Here is a 15,729-nt window from a genome sequence, read left to right as displayed (position 1 = left end):
CCATAAGAGGACACTTGTCATCACCTAATTGGCTCGATGGTACACCTAGTCAGCCTACGGACTCAGCCGTACGGACTAGTCAGTCAGTAATCCTGCTAATTTTTTAACTATTGGGCCAAAGGATCAAAATGTGATAACTTGAGCATATGATGTCGGATTGAGGTGAAACGAACGTCGTTGGATTCAAAATGAAGAACACTTCAACTTAACATAGGTTTTGAAACATTCTAGGCACTTTTATTTTTGAGCTAAAATTTGATCACTCGATCATACCTCCCCACTAGGAAATTTTGGACTCCAAAGGTTTACTTCTCCTAGTAAATAAAATGAGGCTAAAACTAAAAATTACCAAAAAACTTAATCCATAATGCTCTATTTTCAATTGGTTCCCTTCAAGCTCCAATCAAGGCACTTCACCTATCTTCTTCGTGAAGACCTACTGTCCTGTTAAGAATTGAGCCAAAATTCTTATTGTTGATGTAGGAAAAAAAACATTGATGAGTGGAATCTGAACATTCTCTTTAATCCCATATTTCATGACTCAAACAACTTCATCTTGAAGCTCCTTTGTTGAGGATAAACTTTACTTTTCATCTTGGAAATTCCAAAGCAATACAATGCCTATCATGCATTGATTCAAACTTGCCTTAATGTCCTCAAACTGAGCTTGTACACAAAATTACACTGCTGCAAAAATTCAATGACACCGTTGACTTTTCCCACAAAAATATAGTCATCTTGTACAATCTTAATCAAAGATTCTATTCACAACAAGTTTCATCTTGAACACTTGCATTGTTGAGTACATGACAAACTTGGACAACAAACTTTGTACATTCTAAAAGTCCTCAAACATTTGGACTTATAAACAAGCCAAATACATAACATGTCAATGAAAAACACACGTGTTGTTCATAGTGATTATTCTTGTTCACTTTACAAAGTACCCAAAACAGTGTTGAAAATAGCAACAAGAAATGCTAAAAATAGAAATTCTATAAATAGCATTGCTATAGATAGCATTTTAGGTACCAGTGTTGAAAACCGCAACAAGGAATGCAAAAATAAAATTGCTAAAAAATAGCATTGCTATAGATAGCATTTCATGATAGATTCCAATTTTAATTAGTCCCTGAATTAAATTTCGAATTTAGTCTCACCAGCTGTTTGAAAAATAATTAATTAACTCATCTTGAGTTAATTAGTTGGTGAAAATCAAACATGAAGTCTTTGTGAAGACATGCAACAGTTATCCCTTTGATTGAGGAAGTTATCCCTTAATTAAGGAGATAAGGATGAGTTGTATTTGAGTTGTAATTAGTTAGCTCAGTTAACTGAGTTAAGTCCAGTTAAATTAGTTCCAAACAATTGGAGGAACTAATTGTGAGTTCAGTAAGTTATTGTATGCATGCATGCAACTAGTGTTCTCCAGATAACTGAATATTCTCTCATAATTAACTCATGCATGTCAGTTCAGACAAAGACCTAGTTGAGATTAAAGACAAGGACATTGTACTATCAGTTGGAGGAATTTTTCTATAAAGGAAACTCATCCACGCAGAAGGAATTAACTCCTTCAGGATTGCGTAGTTATTTCTGAGGTCAGAGCAGTGTGTGAGGTGAGAATCACACAGGTGGCAGCTAGAGGACCCAGGAGAAACTGCGCAAGGAAATAGGAGGCTTGGAGGACTGAAGGAAGGCATCTATGTTATCTATTCTGTCTATGAGCAGAAAGTGAGGGATTGTACTGAGAGCTGGATAGCTTGAGAGCTAAAGCTTTGTGTAATCATGAGATATTTCCACTTGTATGATAATACAGATAGCGGGGTTTTTAGCTGAGGCTTTCCCCAGAGTATTCTTTTGTGTTTCATGTGTGATTGAATCTTCTTCTCTGTTATATGTGTTCTGGTTGATCTTGCTCAAAATCGATTAAGCTTCCGCAATTTTGATTGTAGAAGTAGATTAAGTATTTTGCTTTAGTACATTGCATAATCAGTTTAATCTACAATGAGAATTTCTACATGGTATCAGAGGTAGCTGATCTATAGAGAAATTTCTACAAACAGGTAAACAAAAATAAGTATTTACAATTTAAAAAGAAAAAACAAACTATACAAACAATCTATCCAATGTCTGTCTCTCCTAGGCTTATGGGTTCTCTTTTTGCATCAAATTTTCCTTGAAGGTTGCTTTAGGAATGCTACGAATCCTCTTTGCCACCTATTTCTTCCTTTGCATTGGTTTGCATAATCTCTTTTCCCTTCTTGGAATGAAGCTCTGGATGTAATTTCCAACATCTTCATTCCCATGCCCATGCATCTTGCAATGGGTACAAAAGTACTTTCTCTTGCTTGCTGACAAGGAAGTCCTCAAATGTGAAGGAGATTCATCATGCTTGATGCCAAGAATTTGATCCATTCTTTTGACCATTACCATGCGTTGCTCACAAACAACCACACAATGGTCAAATGCATCACAGAAAGTGCAAGGATACATGTTCCACAAATAGTCAAAATTACCAACATTTGGAAAACACCCATGAGATTTATACCTGTCCCTTGGGCTACAACTTTGACGATGTGGAGTGGACGATGACATGCAAGGTCCTTTAAAGCATTCATCTCTCTTAGGAGACAAATGAACATTGTCACCACCATCTTGGTGTGACATATCATCCTCTGATGATTGATTTTCCTCAAACCATTTAGAGCATTCTCCAAACTCTCTTTGACCATATCCCAATCCTTGATATTTTAGTCTCTCCTATACCATGATTGGATTGGTGATCCATTAACCATTGATGCTGAGGCCTCCTCCTTCATAACCCATTTTAGATAGCAGCTTCATACCAATGCCTCTAGTATGTTGTTCAAATGCTGCAAAAGAGTTGTTATGAACATAAATAGAAGGATTTGAACTTGAGATGCTTATTACCTCCTTGAACTTGCCATCCACCTTTTCTGCTTCAGATGATGATGACGACTTTGTAGATGACTCTAGCCACCCACTCTTACCAATGACATATGATGAGAATCTATGAGATGCTTACAAAATGCACATGCATCATTTTCCTCATATGATCCATAACCTCTGTTTGAACCATGCTCACATATTGGCTTCACTTTGGAGTTTTCTTTCACTGTCATGGGAGTGGAACTTTCAACAACTTGTTCCTCAAGCACATGCTACAACTGAAGGCGCATGTGCCTCTTCTCCTCTTCAACAATTTCTAGCATTCTTCTCAATTCAATGTTCTCCATATGAAGAGAAAAATTCATCTCCTAAATCTCTTGGAAACTCTTCTTTCCCATTCTTGGAACTTGGTCAAGCCTTGCTCTTATACCAATTTGATCTGAAATTGGAGAAGAACTTCTCCTTCCTAACAATGATCATTCTCTTGACACTTTGCAAGGAAAAATGAGTTTTATGACAAATAGGTTTTCAAATGTCTCTTCATGTTATGAGTTAATTTTTCATGTAAACTTGAAACATAAGAAACATTTCATCATTTAACTCATAAAGGCATTCATGAAGAGAAAAAACAAAGAATTTGGTGACAAAGTACACCCCTCCTGGTTTACGTCTCAGGGTCTGCTAACATGGCTAGAATGCTCCATATATTCAGTGAAAAAGAGTACATAATGTTTGCTGATAAAACAAGTGGTTAGTTTCCCCTTCAAGGGAATGTTCTCCTGTAAAGAACTCTCACTATAAGCAACATGAAAACCTATAGTAGTCATGAAACCATCAACAATTAAAGGTGGCTCCTATAAAGACGTAGTATTCCATTTGAAAATTAGCATACATGAGCATACAAGTACTTCAATTCCACATTGAAATATAAAATAAAGCTTTCCTCAATAGGACATAGTGAGAAAAGAATAAATGAGTTGAACCCTGCAAATAACAATTGCTACAATAAACATCTGAATGTAAGAAAACCCCTCCAAGGCCTTCTCCATATTTAAACACCTTCAATAATTGCTCCAAAACACTGATTGACCCATACATCCATGGACTTGAACCTACAAAAATTCTCTTCAGATGTGCACTAATCAACAAATAGAGGTCACCATTGGATTGAGAGTGTCCATACACCCCTAGATAGACTCTTCTTGAGCTCCAAAAGGCCAAAAAATCTGTAATTTATGGCTCTAATAAGATCCGTCTCGTGTTTTTCTATTATCTGTCCTACAAATCGGACTAACAAACTAACTATCCTACAAATTTGCTCTATTTTCTGCTGCAGAGGTGAAAAATTCACCCGCCGAAGGTGCATTTTTTGGACGATTAAATTTCCTAATAACCCTTTAGCGCCAAAATTTTAGCACTCGCCCTAGATTTATGGATCATGTGGCTCAGGGTCAGGCTAACCACTTGCTCCCGCCACTCCACAACTTCTGCCTTGGTGCGCGGTCACGTTATGCTCCATGAGGTTAGGGGCCAATCTAACAGCTTGCCCCTGCCGATAGCACTCAGTTGGTTGCACTGGTGGTCCCGTACATTCCCATAAGCCTAGGTCTAGGCCCTTATCCTACGCACCTTTCCCACCAACTCCCAACATCTTCGCCACGGTCCAATGGTTGACATATGGCCCTCGGTTAGGGCATTGATCTAGTCCCCTAACTTTGTCAGCTCCATTACACTTGTGCCTTGGTCCTGTGCGATGGGTGATGACCATGGGCTGGGGTTAAGCCCTAAGCCCCTTGTTCAATGCTCCACGGTAGTTTTGTGGGATGCGGTGAATGGGGGCCAAGGCTTAGCTCTGACCCCTCCCCCTAATGCCAAACTTAATCAACTTTAAAATAAAGTTCAGAACTATGTTAAATAAGAACCACATGTAGCATAGTTGGTAGAGCTTGGCACTGTTAGACTTGAGGTCGAGTGTTCGATCCTGCCCGACCTGCCGTTTGACCCTCATAACTTTTACTGCACCTTGGAGGTGCCATGTAGAAGCCCATGATTGGGGCATGTGACACTCTCCCATTGGTCCACCAAAACAACCTTGACCAATGAAATTCTACCATACAAACGAACCAAAAGAGGACACTTGTCATCACCTGATTGGCCTGATGGTACACCAAGTTAGCTTACTAACTCAGCTGTACGAACTGCCCAGTCAGCAATCCTGTTAATTTTTTAGTTATTGGGTGAAATGATCAGAATGCAATAACTTTAGCATACGATGTCAGATTGAGGTGAAACAAATGTTGTTGGATTCAAAATGATGAACACTTTGACTTGATGCTAGTTTTGAAACATTCTGGGCACTTTCATTTTTGAACCAAAATTTGATCACTGGATCACCTAGCCATGAAAATCCTTTGGGGAGTTTTAATTGGCTCTGGCTTATGGAGTAAAATTGTGTTAGATAAATACCTTTATAACAAACCATTTTCATATTGGCTCTTGTCAGGACAATTGTTGAGTTTTAAGGGGGTGTCAAACATGTGGAGTGACATGTTGGCTACTCTCCCATAGATCAAAAAATGGTTGGTTTGGAAGGTGGGCCATGGAGATAAAGTTTTATTGGGTACTAACCCATTTACTGGGTGGAGACCTTTTACAAAATTTCTCCAAATCTTATTGCAAATTTGAATGCCCGTGGTATCTATTGGCTCGGTCAGATTTTTTCCCTCATTGTACTAACTGATAAAACGATAGATGGATGTATTCTATGGATTTGAGCCTACAGGGCTCTTTAGTCTTCATGTGGAATGATTTTGTTGACAACTTGTCTCATAGTGGTTTATTGCTGAATGACAGGGAGGATACTTCAGTTTGGTTCAGAAATACTTTTACTAGCCAGGTCATGACAAGATTGGCTTACAATGTTATATTTGCCACATTCGATATTTCTTATCTTTCTTTTGTGGAACTAACTAATATTTGTATTCTATGCATGAGGAGGTCGAAAACAATGGACCACCTCTTCTTCAATTGTGACTTCTCCAGGGTTTTGTGGCAGGAAGTAGTTTATGCCCTTAACATGCGGGGTTGTGGTCTAAATGTTCATTTGGAATCATGTTTAGGTTGGTGGCTTAGTAACATGGGGCACTATAGATTTCTACTGCTTTACATTGCCTGGGGAATTTGGAAAGTTTAAAAGTCCCCACTTCAATATTTCATGGATCCTTCCTCAGATTTTGGGTTTTTTCTTTGACTACCTTAGGCCATTGAAAACTAGAAAAGCTCAACTCATCTCTTACTTGACAGCTCCTCAGAAGATTATAGTTGGGTTCTTCGATGGGGCTCAACAAAGGGGCATCTTTGGCTGTGGCGGTCATATTTATCTGCCTGGAAATTACTCTACATTTTTGGTTGAATGCGGGTGGTGGTTCAAATACTAGGGTTGAGATAGTTGCAGCCTAGGCCCTTCTCTAAGTGGTTGCATCACTGGAGGTTGTTTCCTTATAGGTTTCTGGTGACTCAAGTTGTTTTGTTGATTGGATGTTCGGAAGAAGTGGCTTGCAGGTCCTTCACATGCAATGCTGGATTGATAGAATTATTGCATTAAGAGAAGTCTTCCAATTGTTTTCCATCCTCCATACCCATAGGGGGCTAAATATTTTAGTGGGCAACCTCTTGAAATGAGGTCGGTAGGAGGAGGAAGGGTACATCCATCTTACCAAATTTCAAGGAGAATACCTGGTGGGAAGGAGGAGATTATAGCTCGTCGCTGGACCACGACCACAAAGATTTCTATTTAGATAAGTTGTGTCTTTTGGAAGTTTTTGATTACATGGTTTTGTTGTTTTTTTATAATGTTTAACACTATAAAACAAAAAATTATCTAGAATGGTTGACAACAATCCTTTCACTTGTATATAACTATTAGTTTTGTAAATTTTGTAATTTTCCTAAGTCATATGATTTTTTACAAACAAATTATTCATTTTTTTATTATACATACCTTGCTAGCTCTTTTTGGAGAATAACATAGTGATTGAAAAGATAAATTATCCAAAAAAAAAAACTAGTCAAAACAATTATGGAAACAAATGAGCATTTACATGAAAGTTGATCTTTCTATCTCATACTACACATTCATGGATATCTACTAAATAAACTCCCAAATGATAACAAGAAATGTCACCATAAGAAAACTATTGCGTCCCTCAACCCCTCAACAGACTTGGCCATTGGCCTTGCAATTTGATGTGTAACCTGCCCTTATTTGATGTGTATCCACGTACCATGATCAATGGTCTCAATTATACTGCACCCACCTCGTAGAATTTCGAAAGTCACGAGGACTAAGCGAGCTGAATTAATGTGGGTAGGAAAAAGTAGACTTGGATTCTTTATTTAATAGAGAAATACAAATGGGTTTAGAATAATTTAATTATAAATTTTGGAATATCGAAAATTTGGTTTGAATGTAGGAAGCTTTATTAAAGAAATATTTCTCAACGCGACTCGACAAAATTATTTACTATATTTATCTTTGTCACATTTCCAAAAGATTCTAAAATTTAGAATAAAATAATCACTCTGATGTAATTTCCGTATTGTTTTCCTTTCGAGATTTTGACAAAAACATTTAGTATGAATAATAATAAATTGGATAAAACTGCCCATGCAGCGAACAAAACGTTTTTCTCATATTTCTTATGGATTTTGACTCAACTCACTCAAACGTCCCTCCCACACGGATCACGACAGCGGCTCTGTAACTGTCGTGACCAAAAAGGAATGAAAAATGTTGAGATTTGCTGCAGATAGACCTTGCTGGTCGAAATGGTGCATTTGGTGCAGATAGACCTCGCTGGTTAGAAATCTAATGTTATATTAAGAATTATATATTATTTTTAATTATATTAAAAATAATATAGATTTATTAAAAAATTAATATAAATTTATTTTAAAGACCGATTTAATATGAGTGGAGAGGAATCAATTTTTTTAAGTGTAAATAATAGTGATTTTTTTATTATTAATATATTTTTAAATATATGTCAATATCAATTTATATTAAAATGTTTTATTCATAACTCATTTTGGATATTTTATTCTATATAACATCAAAATATTTTTTTTAACATTTTTTTCTATATAAATATATATGAAGTTCATGTGTTGAAATATTTTTGAAAAGTAAATTTTAAACACCTTATTCACATTTTTTTTACTTCTAACTATTTTATATGAAATTATATTAGGTCATATCGACAAGTAATTAAATAAGTAATTTTTATATTTAGAGAATATTTTATTTTTATTTTAAGAGGGACACTTAGACATCACCTTCACACTAGGGTGTAGAATAAGCTTCTCAACTCAATTATATAATTTTTAATTTTTATATATTCACAAGATATTAAATAAAACTAATTTAAAAACTAAATTTTTAATATTTTAAGAGGATATTAAATAAAAAGGTTAATAATTTGGGTTATTTTAGGTGGTTGGGTGCAATCTCCACCCAGATTCAAATCCCTGTAAAAATTCCTTGTAGATTCAAACTGCTTATGTAATTTGCTAAAACAAAAGACTTGAATCTACTCCACCCAGATTCAAATCCCTGTAGAAATTCCTTGTAGATTCAAACTGCTTATGTAATTTTCTAAAACAAAAGACTTGAATCTACTCTACTCATTAGCGGAAACAATTCATCGATTGAGAAATCACAAAGCATACAAGAAAAAGAATTCAATCAACACATTACATAATGATTTCCTGGGGAAAGCCACAGTTAAAAACCCTTGCTATCTATATATTGCATTAGTGAGAAAATATGAGAAGATTACAATGCTTTGCTCAAGCTCGAGCAACCTTTGCACTATCTCTATTTGTCTCACTACTTCCTAGAGAAGACTTGGCCAATACTTAACCAATTTTATGCTTGCTCAAGTACCTAATTCCTTGCACTGTTCAATGAGGAATTATGCCCCAATTTAATAGGAATTTTCCTCCATTGGATTATGCAGTTCCTTTAGGCTCTTCCTCTGACTACATGCACCATCTGTACAATTCAGATAATTATACAACTGATAGTACACTTCCCTTGAACTCCAATCTCAATTGGGTAACTCGTAGATTACGCATGCATGAGTTATTTATGGCTGATTTATCAATTAACTGGTTGAACACTGAAGTTGCACCCCACTACTAAACCTCCTACTAATTCCTCCAATAGTTGGAACTAGTTTAACTGACTTTAACTTAGTTAAACTGAATTAATTAATTACAACTCAAAATAAACTCAACTAGGGCTCCTATAATGTAGGAGACACTCTACATGACTCAAGTTAGACTTTCAACTCGAACTAACTAAGACAACTAAGTCAAATTAACTTAGTTAAGTAATACAAGTTGGTATGTGATGTGGAATTACAATTTTATTCCTAATTTAATTCAAGGACAAAATTAAATTAAGATTTTCTTGTTGCATTTTTAACACTCCCTCTCAACAAGAAAGTGATTATCTACTACCCTAATCCTTCCTCTCTGAAACTTGAATTTTCATCTTGACAATGTCTTTGTCAAAATATCTGCATCTTGTTCTTCTATAGGAATGTACTCAAGCAACATGATTCTCCTCTGCACACAATCTTGTAGATGGTGATACTGGATGTCAATATGCTTGGACCAATTATGAAAAACTGGATTCTACGAGAGTTTGATGCAACTATGATTGTCACAGTAAATCACTGTAGGATCCATTTGCTGACCAAATAACCCAACAAGGATCTTCTTTGTCCAAATAGCCTCACAAGCTACTTGACTAGTAGCCATGTACTTTGATTTTTTTGAACTGAGTGCAACTGATCTTTGCTTCCATGGCTTAATATCTACACTCTCGCTCATCAGAGCCATGTATCCAGTGTGCCGGTCTAGTGACCTATTCTACCTATGTTGTAATGTGAGTGCTTCCACATTCTCTCTAGCATCATGCATCAATCTGTCAACCTCTCTGGTGTGCTTCCTTCCATCTCTAGAAGTCTCTACATGAGTGGGTGCTTCCACTCTCTGTGCCTTTGCATGTGGCTACTCCACATCACCTTGAGGTTCTTCTTTTGGAGCTAAAAGCTCCTCATCTGGATGTAACTAAAGCTCCCTCTCAAGGGAAATCTCATGGCCTTATCTTCATCAAAATTCACATCTCTACGAACCAATGTCATCCGGTGAGATGGTAGGTACATCAGATAATTCTGAGGTGTATCAGTGTACCCCACAAATATGCCTAACTCAATTGTTGGTTCTAACTTTTGCCTTGCATCCTTGGTAACATGACAGTAAATTGATGAACCAAAGATCCTAAAATGTGCCACATCTGGTTTCTTACCTAAAAAAAATTCTTCTAGTGTACTGATCCCAAGAATATGATGACTCTTGTTCTACACATATACAACTGTGTTGCATGCTTTAACCCACAAGTGCAACGGTGGGCCATGATCATGTAACATTTCTCGTGCAACTTTGACAATACTTTTGTTCTTTCTTTCAGCCACCCCATTTTTATGTGGGTTATGGGGTGCTATTAACTCCTGCCGAATGCCTTCTGACACAGAAGTTTTTGAATTCATTCGACACATATTCTCCACCGTTAGTGCTCCTAAGAGCTTTAACTTTCTTGCTAGTGACTTTCTCAACAAGTGATTTAAATTCACAAAATTTAGTGAACGTCTGAAATTTCTTCGGCATGAAGAAAATATAACATTTACGAGAAAATCATCTACAAATATTACATAATAAATGTTCTTGGCTATGGAGGATGTTAAGAATGGTCCACACACATCTGAGTGAACTCTTTCAAGGATCGCTTGTGCTCGACTGTCCTTATCATGAAACTTGTAGCTTTGGTGTACTTCCCCAATGTACACCCTTTGCATGTGCTCTAGTGTACCCTTGGGAAGTCTTGTAAAAATCTGTTGGATGTTCTTCAAATCTCTATGGTGTAAACGTCCCAATATTCTATGCCACAACTCACCGATGTCTCGACTCTACACCTTTTATGCTTTTGTGCTCAAAGCAGCACATTCTTCTACATCCAATTTGTAGAGGTTCTTCACCCAAACCCCAATCCACTTCAGTTTTACTGAGGATATGTGATGAAGGAAAGCCTTTCCTTTGCTAAATATCACATTGTAGCCATGGTCCTCCAACATGGCAACTGAAACCAAATTCTTCTTCAAACCCAGAACATACATGACATCTTTTAATGTGAGAGGAAAACCATAATCCCTTTGAAAAGTAATAGTATAGATGATGATCGCACTATTCCTTCCATCATCTTCCATTTAAATTTGAATCTGGAGGTCCTTCTCCTCTAGGTCACTGAAGAATTATTTTTTGTCGGTCATATGGAATGAGGGTCAACTATGCAGATAACACACACTACCCATTATTGATGTCACCATACAATCGATGAGGGTGAAATCCAACTCTAATTATGAAACAAGAGCTTCACCTACCGCTCCTCTTGAGGGCTTCTTATTGGCCTTCTTATGCAAACACTTTGTGGCATAGTGTCCCAACTCATGACAGTTAAAACATTTGATCTTCAACAAATCCTTCTTCTTTCCACCCTGATTGGAACTTGATTTGGAATGGGATGACTTCCCTTTCCCTTTCTTTTCCTTTCTAGCTAAGGTATAATTCTCCTCATTATCATGCTTGGATGAGGATCCATCTTTGGTGTTCTGCCAAATCTGTTCTTGCACAAAGTAGGACCACACATGCTCCCACTCTGGTAGCTTCTCCCTCCCATTTACTAAGTCCTGGTAGTTGTGCCATCCCTTGGGAAGGCCTAGAAGTGTTAGGCTGACTAGATCATCTTCAGAAACTGTAGCACCGACACTTCCAAGCTCATCTCGACATTAGGTGCACTTGGTCAAGTCCTTTGGTATTGTGTCACCCTTCTCCATCTTGATTTTTTTGAGCTTTTCCTTCAGTGCCAGATTCCTGTGGTCACTATTGTTTTGAAACAGGTATGTCAAGGCCTTCCACATTGCATATGGAGTCTCCTTACCGTGGAGGTTCGAGATAATATGATCTCGAGCTCCTTCTGGGATACTCCTACTCTCCTTTGCAACACATTTTCTCCACTCTGCTATATCTTAAGCATCATCTGCTGAAGGCTTAGGAATATCTTTGTCTATGAATTCCTTAATCCCATTGTTTTCCAACACTACCTCCATCCTATCCTTCCAAGCAATATAGTTTGAACTACCCTCAAGGGCATATTTGAGTCTCAATCAGTAGAACGACATCTGTTGGCTTTGAAGTATCGTACTACAAATTCGATTTCAGTTACAAAAGACAAAATCGTATTATCCTCTTCTAGAGTGATTTCTACTCTTATCCCATGTAGAAATTCCTTGTAGATTCAAACTGCTTATGTAATTTGCTAAAACAAAAGACTTGAATTTACTCTACTCATCAGCGGAAACAATTAATCGATCGAGAAATCACAAAGAATATAAGAGAAAGAATTCAATCAACACATTACACAATGACTTCCTGGGGAAAGCCACAGTTAAAAACCCTTGCTATCTGTATATTGCATTAGTGAGAAAATATGAGAAGATTACAATGCTTTGCTCAAGCTCAAGCAACCTCTGCATTATCTTTATCTGTCTCACTGCTTCCTAGATAAGCCTTGGCCAATACTTCATCAATTTTATGCTTGCCCAAGTACCTAATTCCTTACGTTGTTCAATGAGGAATTAGGCCCCTATTTAATAGGAATTTCCCCCATTGGATTGCACAGTTCTTTTAGGGTCTTCCTTTAATGGCATGCACCATATGTACAATTCAAATAATTATACAATTGATTGTACACTGCCCTTGAAATCCAATCTCAACTTGGTAACTCGTAAATTACACATGAATGATTTATTTATGGCTTATTTATCAGTTAGCTGGTTTAATACTAAAGTTACACCCCACTGTTAGACCTCCTACTAGTTCCTCCAACAGCTGGAACTAATTTAATTGACTTTAACTCAGTTAAACTAAATTAATTAATTACAATTCAAAATAAACTCAACCAGGGCTCCTATAATGTAGGAGACACTATACATGACTCAATATAGACCCTCAACTCAAATTAATTGATATAACTATGTCAAATTAACTTAGTTAACTAATACAAGTTGTCATGTGATGTGGAATTACAATTTTATTCCCAATTTAATTCATGGACAAAACTAAATTAGGATTTTCTTGTTGCACTTTCAACAATCCCCACTTGTGATATGACGAGTAATAATGTCTTCATGGCTTAGAGTTAGAGAAAAGAACCCTTTACATGTAACAATGGGCTAGCTTAGTACCCATAGTCAAAGGATCTTAGCTCAAGTTGTTAGTACATATAACAATGGGCTAGCTTGGTACCAACAGTCAAAAGATCTTAGCTTAAGTGGGTTGGTTAATAACCCGTTTTCCCAATTACATGGAACCTTGCTAATTTTCCCCCAAGGAGGGTGCCCAAGAGCAAGCATTCCTTTCCTCTCCCTCTCCTCACCTTGATATGATGTCAACTCAGACAAAAGGGGGCCACAAAAATAAGTTAAATGTCTTTCAAATATTGTAGGCCACATAGGGAGGTATAGGAAGACTCAACAAGAGAATTCTATCATTCTATCCAAGAGATCAGCCAACATATCCTTCTCCTTAGAAGGGGGTAGATTCCATCTCAAATGATAGTGGGTCACTAGAACAAGGTAAATGTCATTAGAATATTGCAAGCCACATAGGGAGGTATAGGAAGACTAAGCAAGAGAATTCAATAATTCTATCCAAGAGATTAGCCAATGTATCCTTTTCCTTAGAAGAGGGTAGGGAAGAGCTGCATGAAAGAATTGAAATTATAGATTGCATGTTGACCATTCTATCTAGGAGATTAGCAAACATATTATTATCCTTAAACTATGGTATTGACCAGTTAGCATAGATGCCTGGATATTTTTTCCAATAGTTGTTATGATTCACTGGTTTTTTTCTTGTAGTACTATTAGTATTTTTTGTCTTCTCATGCTAATGTATATAAAGGTCTGGCACAAGTTTCCTGTTTTTAAAAGTCTTTATTTACAAGACGCTCTAATTAGACGAGGTCTTAGCAACTTCAAAACTCTGAAATTATGATACTAGTTTGGTTTCCTTTGGGGTAGACCAGTAGCAATAAATTTTTGGTATATATAATCCTTATTTGATGTAATGCAAAGTCTCTAACTTCAAAAAAATAAAAAAATAAATAAAAATGATAAAAAAATCTCATCTTTAAATAATAATAATTACGTTAGGTGTGATTCAAGCAGTTTTCGTCTATTCATAACCATTAGCAGATCACCATCTATACAACTACCAAATCGTTGGCCATTATTTGTCACTTCTATGGTTTTGTAGAGACTCATTGCCATTGTATACATGTCTTTTCCATTCGACCTTCCCTCTTAAGGTGTCTAGTGCACCCTTCACCTCTTCCATGGGGATTGATTCGAATAGAAAATGGCATCCACCCATGGAATTTTCCCATGGTATTGTAAGTGACATCCGCCCATGGCATTCATCCACCCATGGAATTTTCCCATGGTATTGTAAGTGACATCCGCCCATGGCATTCATCCACCCATGGAATTTACCTATGGTATTTTAAGTGGCATCCACCGATGGTATTCATTCACCCATGGTACTGTAAGTGGCATCCATGCTTGGTATTCATCCTCCTATAGTATTTATCCACTCATGGAATTTATCTATGGTATTTTAAGTGACATCCAACCATAGTATTCATTCACCCATGGTATTTACCTACCCATGGAATTTACCTTTGGTATTGTAACCAAAAAATGCTATAAGTAACAAGTTGCATTTTGTAAAAGGACAAATTGACCACCACAATTTAGCTTTAACAATTATTCTTTGTTTTAATAAAAAGTTTCTTTATGGTTTTGTTTACTGTGTTCTCTTTTCTTCTGGCATTTCAATTTTTCAGATCTTGGGGGCCTCCCCCCCAAGATCTGTTTCAATTTTTTAGATCTTGGGGGCCTCCCCTCAAGATCCGGATCAGTGGTATGAGAGCCAGGTTATGGCTCCATGAGAATGAGGGTTTGACACATATTTCAGTTTTAAATTTTTACAAAAATATTCAACAAACTTCATGTACGTGCTACGGCCTCTATAGAGCACTTTCTTGAGAAAAACAGGAAGCATTTTTTTCCATTTTTTTTGCAATTTTTTTTGGGCGACGAGTTTGCAAATCAGATCTTAAACTTTTGGTGCAAAATTTATAAAAAGAAATAGAAGATCTATATTCCTTGCAAAATATACCAAAATTCAATAGTAATAAAAAACGCCCGAATCAGAGTCCGGATGAGGGAGATATCACTGATTTTAAATCAGTTGTGTTGCAGAAATTTTTCTGATAGTAATTTGTGGACGACGACTCTCCTATAATTTTTTACAATTTTTATGTAAAAGTTTAGAAAAATGATTGTCTATTTGACCTCCTATTTAAAAATCACCCAACTTAAAAAAAAAGGTTGAAACAGAGTTTAGATGAGGGAGATATTGCTGATTTAAAATCAACTATTTTTTCAGAACTTTTGTGACGACAAGATAGTTGCAGTGCGAATTTGAGTTTCTAGAGTGTTCAGATAGGGATTTAAATCACATGGGAAGATGCATAATGGTTATTCTATTTCTAAAAAAAGTTATAATAAAGGTTCTGAGTTATATTAACCGAGTTATGTTGATTTAAAATTAGTTTATACAGTTGGAGTA

This window comes from Pinus tabuliformis, chromosome 4_1, assembly GCF_031772625.1.
Source record: "Pinus tabuliformis cultivar Carrire ecotype Pingquan chromosome 4_1, CPIR1, whole genome shotgun sequence".
Classification (NCBI taxonomy): Eukaryota; Viridiplantae; Streptophyta; class Pinopsida; order Pinales; family Pinaceae; genus Pinus; species Pinus tabuliformis.
The sequence above is the reverse complement of the archived record's forward strand: the minus strand, read 5'-3'. Positions refer to the sequence as shown.